The sequence below is a fragment of the Lycium barbarum genome, chromosome 6 (assembly GCF_019175385.1).
Source record: "Lycium barbarum isolate Lr01 chromosome 6, ASM1917538v2, whole genome shotgun sequence".
NCBI lineage: Eukaryota > Viridiplantae > Streptophyta > Magnoliopsida > Solanales > Solanaceae > Lycium > Lycium barbarum.
The window spans coordinates 39,047,070-39,055,872 of record NC_083342.1 but is presented as its reverse complement, the minus strand read 5'-3'; the positions used below and the strand labels follow the sequence as shown (position 1 = coordinate 39,055,872).

The 8,803-nt window shown below is 38.0% G+C and overlaps 1 pseudogene; it reads right to left on the bottom strand.

Annotated features, from left to right (window-relative positions):
- Window positions 1-3,296: 3,296 nt before the first annotated feature.
- LOC132599681 (small ribosomal subunit protein uS19-like) lies at window positions 3,297-3,881 on the bottom strand (annotated as a pseudogene).
- Between the last annotated feature and the right edge of the window lie 4,922 nt (window positions 3,882-8,803).

Here is an 8,803-nt window from a genome sequence, read left to right as displayed (position 1 = left end):
TTATGTAATTAGAATGGTAGTCAAAACATTTCTTTTAAAAAAAATTGCTCGAAAATAAGACTTAATTACAATAAGGGCAAAACCGGGAATAGTGGGCCCACCTCGGGACAAACAAGGCGGCAGGCTCAAATTATGCCCTTTTAAGCTTATGGGGTCACCTAAAAAGGTTCTACGGACATTCTATAGCTTTCCAAGTAATTTAGAGAAAGTTTGCATAATTTCAGGGAAAGCATACCAAATGGGCTCAATCTTACTGAAGGAAAAAGCGAGATTTTCAATTGCGGATTCCGAAGGGCAGAAAGTCTTCCGAGGCCCGAATCCGATTCTACTACACTTAGGCATGCCAAAAGAAGGATCGGGGTAGCTTTACATACCTTTTGAGCTTTTTAAGCCTATCCAAGCTCACTCTACGTTTCGTCAAAAATCTGCAAATGGTCACATTTCCCAATTGTAAGTTATAGATGCTACGAATTCAATTCAACTAATATTTGTCTACCGAAATTTCGGCAGCACTTCCCTTATACATATAGCACCCCCGAGAATTCAACTCGGCTCAAAATCATCAACAACAACCCAAACAACAACATCAACATCAACAACAAACATTAGAAACACAATATGGCACAACTAGTTCTACTTGCCAACGCCATCACCTTCATTTCAACTTCAATTTCCAAACCAATTTCAATGATTTCACATTCATTATCAAACTAGATCATCACAACATAGTTTAGAAGCATTTCATATCGTTTCCTTAAATTATACACACGATATTCATAATATACAAACTTCCCGCAAAAGTCATAACTCATTCAAAACTTCTAATCTTTGGCATACGTATTCATAACATGTTTCCAACTTCCAAATCTATCAATGATCATCATAATTAGCAACCTAATAACTTCATTTTCCTAATGTCAGAAAATCATACTAAAGCGACGTAAGTTTCTACGTTCTATTTCAATACAAACTTATATCATTCTATCTTCATTTACATTGCAAACATCACAATAACACACTAACACACTAGGCAAACTTAATTCATTTCCATTCCAACTCCAACACACCACACGGCCATGTGCTCTTTTTATCACTCCAACTCAATTCATTCCACTTTCATTTCCAATATGCATTTCACCACAATCACAACTAGAATATAACACAAATTCAACACATTATGGCTATACAACTTATACATACACACGGCCATACACTAATAACACACACCCACTTTGCAAACTTCCATTTCTTCATACAATCAACACATTTCTACATACTACAACACAAACATGACTCCATAACACAATAATAAGGGATGAATTCTTACCTTATCCTCTAGCCTTCTTTACTTGAACTAGTGATCAAATTGAGGAACCAAGTGCTTCTTCCTCCAAGACAACTACACCAAGTTGAAGAGGCTACCCAATTTAGTAGAAATACCACAAAATAAAAATGTTAGGAGCAAGATTTTTGGGGGTCAAATTTCCCCACCAAACCCGAAACCCTCTCTCTTTGTCTTGCTTGGCTTGTTTTGTTTTCTTTCTTGAGTCTTCTAAGAGATGAAGACTATTATAAGATAAGGTTCTTTATGATAATAAATCACATGGGAAAATATTATAAGGCCATGGGTTTGGGCCACCCCATGGCCGGCCATGCACTATAATTGGGCCTCAATTTCAATTTAATGTTTCTTGAGCCCAATGACTTGTGAATCAAATTTTGTAATTCCCGAAACTAATTTCCAAAATTTCAAATTTTCCCTTAGCCTTATTCAACACTTCCACATTAATATTCTTTCATACACAACTCCTATGTCAAATAAAAATTAATTATGACCTTATTTCTTACAAGTCAAGAATATCTCCAAATTTTTCCAACGTGTGATAACACGGGATATAACAGAATCTAAATCTCTGTGGGATGGATATCTGGACTTAACAGTCTATATTACTTGTACGACCACATATACTTGCGTGTGTGTTTGGGAGCAACAATAAGCATTAAGTAGTTAAGGAGATCAAAAAGGTATGTTAAGGCTAATCCGTTTCTTTCTAAAGGTAGGATTCTTTTCCTATGACCCCATACATGACTTCCATAATATCCTTATTCCCAAAAAGTTAGAATTTCATGATTCTCAAAGTTCTTATGATGCTAAAGATAGATGTTTTCTATGATTATAATTATGATGATGATGATCTCATTTCTGGAGATTCCAAAGCTTATGGTTTTGATTCTATTATGAGACTATTGAGCTTATTTCATGATTTTCTTGATTTTATTCATTGTCATTGATCTCAACTTATGATAGTTGTTCCTTCAAGGCAAGATATAGTGATGGTAAAGATTCCATAATGACATATCAGAGGCTACTGACCTTACGTCACTCCAATAGAGTAGAAATGTTTAATTGGGCTCTCATAAAAGCTATATATATATATAATACCGAGCCTATATGGCCGGGTACTATATCTATTGCGTGCATACCACTGCAGTTGGGTACGGATATTACCGAACCGTACTATGGTCTGGTACGGAGAATACCGAGTCTCTATGGCTGGGTACAGTATTGTATGGGTATGTATGTGGGTATATAAAGTGTCTCTTCTAGATAAAGGTTAAGTAGGCACAACAAATGTCTCAAGAGGTATCACGAGGGATAAGCGGTTCTTTTATCTTACGCTATGATTCATCCTTTTATCATGTTACTATTCATGCCTTACATACTCAGTACATTATTTGTACCAACGTCCTTTTATTTGTGGACACTGCGTTCATGACTGCAGGAAAGCAGGAAGACGAATTAGATCCTCAGGAGCTTCATCGGCGGAGTTTTAGGAGCGCTCCATTTGCTTCGGAGCTACAGTATATTGGTATTACTCATTTGTGTATATACTTGGGTATATTTCACGACCCATAGGGAGGGCCATGACGGGCACCCAAAGCTAGCCCACCGGGAACCTCTCCTCATACTTTCACAATCATATCTAGGTGAGCCACATGGCTAACTCGCAGTCCTATGTATCAATAATATAATTTCTATCGAGCTAAGGCACTTTTATATCAACATCATCAACTATGCCCATATACATATACATAAGCCGACAAGGCTAACAAAATGATATACAAAAATATGAGCCGATAAGGCTAAGAGACATTTAGCTATACACAACTGTCTACGAGCCTCTAGAAAGAGGATGTAACATCACAAAGACGGGACAGGACCCCACCATGCCTATATATGTACAGAAAAGAATAGTACCAACAGCTGTAGCTCCGAATCTTTTTTTTTTTCACACTAAACACCATGAACATCCTCAAAATTGCAGTAAAAACGAAATACTAGTATTACAAGAAGCCATAAAGACAAGCTCTGCCTGAATCACTTCAATGGAATAAACCTTGAAGAGTGAGTAGCACCAATACCGGGCCTACCGTGCTTGACAGGCATGTATGAGATGCTGAACTCAGCTAAGTAGTGACTGATCATCTCTGGCTTGACCTCAATTTGATTGAAAGTTTTTCCATTGTAGATTCCAATACCGCTTCCAATCATCTCAGGCACAATAATCATGTTCCTCAAATGTGTTCTCACAACCTCTGGCTTCTCACCTGGTGGAGCCTAACGTTTCGCCTTGCGTAGCTTCTTGATCAAAGCCATGGGCTTCCTTTTCAAACCCCTCTGGAACCTTCTACGAGGGCGAGTGGGGAAAAGATTAACAAGCTCATCAGTAGACATGTCAAGCAGAGCATCAACATCAACTCCTCTGTAACTGAACTTCTTGAACGTTCTCTTTCTTCGTTGTTGTCCAGCAACATCAGCTTCAATTTCCGCCATAGCTTGGTGAATGAGCTTGGTACAAGTGGATGCGGCTAGGGGTTTGGGGACCTTTAGCTCCGATCAAATGGAGCTCCTTTGTGTAGTCTCTGAATAAGCAGCCTAAGGGTCAAGTCTGTCTCCCTATCCACCTGCGAGTATGACACAGCGTCCACAAATAAAAGAACGTGAGTACTAACAATGTACTGAGTATGTAAGGCATAAGTAATAACATTATGAAAGCATAAAGGATAGCATGGGGTAGAAGAGCCACTTATACCTCTTGAGACGTTCAACATACTTACCTACCCTTTTTCTAATGAAAAGCTTCCGTACATACACATATACATATAGTAGTACTATACCCGACCATGTAGGTTCGGTGTCATACATACCCGGCCAGAACAATGCTCGGTCTTATACGTACCCAACGGTAGCGGTGCGCCGCAGTAGATATCATATCCGGCCACATAAGCTCGGTATTACCAAATAGCCATACATATATATGCATAGAATCAACATCATCATCACTATATATTTCCTTAGAGGGCCATTATCGTAGGATGATATCAACAATATCATGAGAGTATCAAGACTTAGGAGCTTTAACACTTCTAGAAATGGTGGCGTTATGGAAGACATAGTGAATTTCATGAATAGGTGTACAACAATGGAATCATGCCTTAAGAAGGAAGGGTTAGCCTTAAATATGTTTATGTATTCTTAGCTACTTAATGTTCTCCTCCAAAGCCCAAGAAATCTACATTTAAGAGGGTTCGTACCAAGGTTAGGCTTCAAAGTCACCCTTAAATTCAAACTAGTATAATCGTAAGCTAGCGAAAATTATGCAGCATTTTCCCTATTTCATCTACTTTTACCAAATTCCAAAACAACTCCCAAACAACAATGACATTATTAACAATACAATAATCAAGTAATTCATTCAAGTTAAGCATCATTCCATCCCAAGAACTGCTTTTCATAATCATGCATAACAATAGCTACAACACAACACCATATATACTTACATATAACACTTCCCCAACATCATTAGTATCACCCATATCAATATTATACTCATAACATGCCAAGAATCATAATTCAAGTTAACTTATAGCTCATAAATCCTCAAGTTCATACTTGGACTCTCCTTTCACTTTCCTTCCTTCAACCACATGGTATAACAATCAAACAACCTTAACCCTATGCAAGAGATGTAAGAACTTACCATAATCATATAAGAACAAATCTTAGATCAACTTATTGCACTAAAGTGAAGTCTCCAACATCAACACCAAAGGAAAACTTGAGTTCCACAAACCTTAGCAAGCTTCTTAGCACTTGAATCTCTTGGTTCTCTTGGATTTGTCTTGGATTAGTTTATAGACTTAGAGAGAGGTTTTTGGAGAGCTCAAGGATCTGATTTGGAGAAATAATGTGGCCAAATGAAATGAAGCGAAATATATAAAGTGTCACTTAAAAACCCGTCAAACTTCCTACGGTCCGTCAAAATGCACCGTTAAATGGACCAGCCAAACATGGCTCACTGTGACTATTTCACGGTGGAGCTCCACCATTTGACGGGCCGTCAAATGCCCTACTGTCCATCAAATTTTCCTTTCCCGCTAAGCTGCTCGCTTTGATTCGTTTGACCTCCTATCCTTATGGAACCTTCTTGGTACTTGTGTAACACTTCGTTAGCCATCTAAGGGGCCCTATAGCTTCTCCTCAAGTCATTACCAAACAAAGTATAACTCAATTGTCACAAAATCATCCCAAACATGGCTTACATTCTACTTCCTTTAACGAACTTAATTCCTTCGATTCATATGACTTCAAAATCTTATGGTACGCGCTTAAAGTTATCAAATACTCTCCTTAATCTCATAAGGAATTCATGTCCACTTTATGCTTATGTTAGTCTACTCATAATGTAAAAACCCGAAACTTTCGAGATGTAACATTCTCTCCCCCTTAGGAACATTCGTCCTCGAATGTTAGACTCTTAGGGATTTTACAAAACTTTAGCCAGAGTTTCCCTTATAATATGCCACTACCATCCTGTCACAGCAACCCAATATATATCACCTCAAAGGTCTACAACAACAACAATGATAACAATGGCCATACACGACCAAGATGCCATCAAAAGAAAGCATTTCATACTTGAGGACAATGACGTCTATGCCTGAGTCTCCTAGGGAGGTAGAAATAAATGTGGATACTTGAACTTCATATCTTCCTCAGCTTCCCAAGCCATCTCTTCCCTATTGTTTTTTCTCCATATGACCTTAACTGAAGCTACATCTTTGGTTCTGAGTCTCCGAACTTGCCTATCTAGAATGGCAATGGGAACTTCTTTGTAGGAAAATTGCTCGATGACATGGACATCATCTATAGGTACAATTCTGGAAAGATCTCCAATGCACTTACGAAGCATCGATACATGAAAAACTGGATGGGCTAACTCCAAATCCGAAGGGAGGTTCAACTCATAAGCCCCTTGGCCTACCTTGCGTACAATCTCATAAGGCCTAATATACTGAGGACTAAGCTTGCCCTTTTTGCCAAATCTCATGACGTCCTTCATTGGCGACACTTTCAAGAATACCCATTCCTTTACTTGGAACTCTAAGTCTCGTCGACGGTTATCCGCATAGGATTTCTGACGGCTCTAAGCTATTAATAATCGATCTTGTATAAGCTTGACCTTTTCTATGGCTTGCTGGATCAAGTCTGGCCCTATTAGTTTAGTTTCTCCCACTTCAAACCACTCAACTGGCGATCTACACTTGCGCCCATATAAGGCCTCATACAGGGCCGTTTGGATGCTGGAATGATAACTGTTGTTATAAGAAAACTCAATAAGCGGTAAGTGATCATCCCAACTACCTCCAAAATCCAACATACTTACCCGTAGCATATCCTTAAGAGTCTGGATGGTATGCTCAACTTGTCTATCAGTCTGTGGATGAAATGTTCTACTAAGACTCACCCGAGTCCCCAAACCTTCTTAGAAAGACTTCCAAAAATTGGCTATAAATTGTATTCCTCTATCAGAAATAATAGATACTGGAACACCATGGAGTAGTACTATTGATGGAGAACTGTATGTGGAATGGAATTCAAGAGAAATAAAACATCTGATATGAAAGAAAATTTGCAATATGCAGTACTGGGGAAATTTTCATTATTGGAAGATTACATCAAAATACTTTCTACCCCTGCTTATTACATTTCAATGAATAATAGATATTGTCAAATGAGACCGATGATTTGGAACCCATGGTTCAAACCAAATGAAGAAACTTCTGTTGCTTTGGCCTGGATAAGTTTCGCTAAACTGCCACCAAATTTCTTTGCTAGAAAGGCTGTTTTCTCCTTAGCATCTGCAGTTGGAAAACCATTAGTAGTTGATCTTGCTACTACTAATAAGACATGGCCAAGTTGTGCAAAGGTAAAAGTGGAATTGATTTAATGAAAGCACATGCACATAGGATACACATTGCAGAAAGGGATGAAGATCATGGAAAAATGGGTACCAATTAAATATGATTTTCTTCCTAAATATTTCAAGCATTGTAAATTACAAGGTCACTCTGAGATAGAGTGCAGGGCTTTGCATCTAGAATTAGAAAAGCAATACAGGGAGTCATGGAGACAAGACAACAAAAAAGAAGATAATACAAAGGAGAATTTCCCAGAGAAAAACATAAATAATTATGGGGGGAAAACAAGAGGTTACAATCAGGCAAAGCAAGAATGGATGTAGAGGAGAAAGAACAAATACATTAAGGATTCCAGTGGTGTCATCTTAGGAGAAATAAAGGAAGGGGAAGACTCACAAGAAGCTAATAATATGATACAAACTCAAAATGCTTTTGAGTTGTTGACAAATGAAGAGGAAGGAGTGCAAGATGAGGAACCTGTCACAAAATATATTGAAGATCAGTTGGAGATTCAACAAACTAAAGGTTGTTTAGAGCAAGAGCGAAGTAGTAGCCAGAAGCTGGTGGCAACAAAACATGAGAAAAGTACGGGAACAGGTATAAAATCACATAAGCATGATCATTAAGCACATTCACCAAGTGGAAGCAACACAAAGAATCAGATATTGGAGGAAGCAGAAGAAGTCAGTACAACTTGTAGTACACCCAAACAAAAGCACACATTAATGAAAGTGATCAAGAATATCTCAAACAGTGAGGAGACAATGGAGAATCATCTTTCAGATGGGAATAAAGTACAAGTCCGCCCAATACATTCATCAACAAAGAGTCAATATTAAGCAAAAAGCATAGGGAATAAAGTGCATGACAATAATACCTCTACACAAGCAGCAGAAACCAGCATACAAGATGGGAATAGCACTCTAAAAATGGAAAGTCCAAACATGCCAAGTCACAGTTCAAATAATGCAAGGGATGACATGAAAATAGGCACAACATTGCAGGTCATAAACACTCAGCGTGATCAAATAAAATCAGGATTGATAGGGGAGCAGGATCTTAATGAATATTCAATTGAGCAAAACATGCAAGCAGTGGCCAGAGCTGGAGACCTTTCTCCTAAGCATATTGATAAAGCAATAGGGAGAGGTAAGAAAAAGCAAAATTTACTATCAACTGGTGGTGTTAAAACTAGAAGAACTGTGGAGAAGCCTAAGTTTCCATTACGAATGCTATAATTTGGAATATTAGGTCTGTGAATACAATGGAATCTTATACAAGGATTATCAAGATGCATCAAAAATATCAATTTGGTTTTATTCTGGAGGCTCAGTGAATAGAGGAGTACAGAAGAAGAATTGGATTGCAACATGCTTTTGTGAATTTTAGAAATAAGATGTGGGCCTTTGTAGATGATATGTTTGAAGTAACAACTGTGGTTGATCATCCCCAACTACTAACACTAAGCTTAAAGGTTCATGGATAGATAAAGGAGATGTTGATTTCAATAGTGTATGCAAAATGCAATCAATCAGAGAGA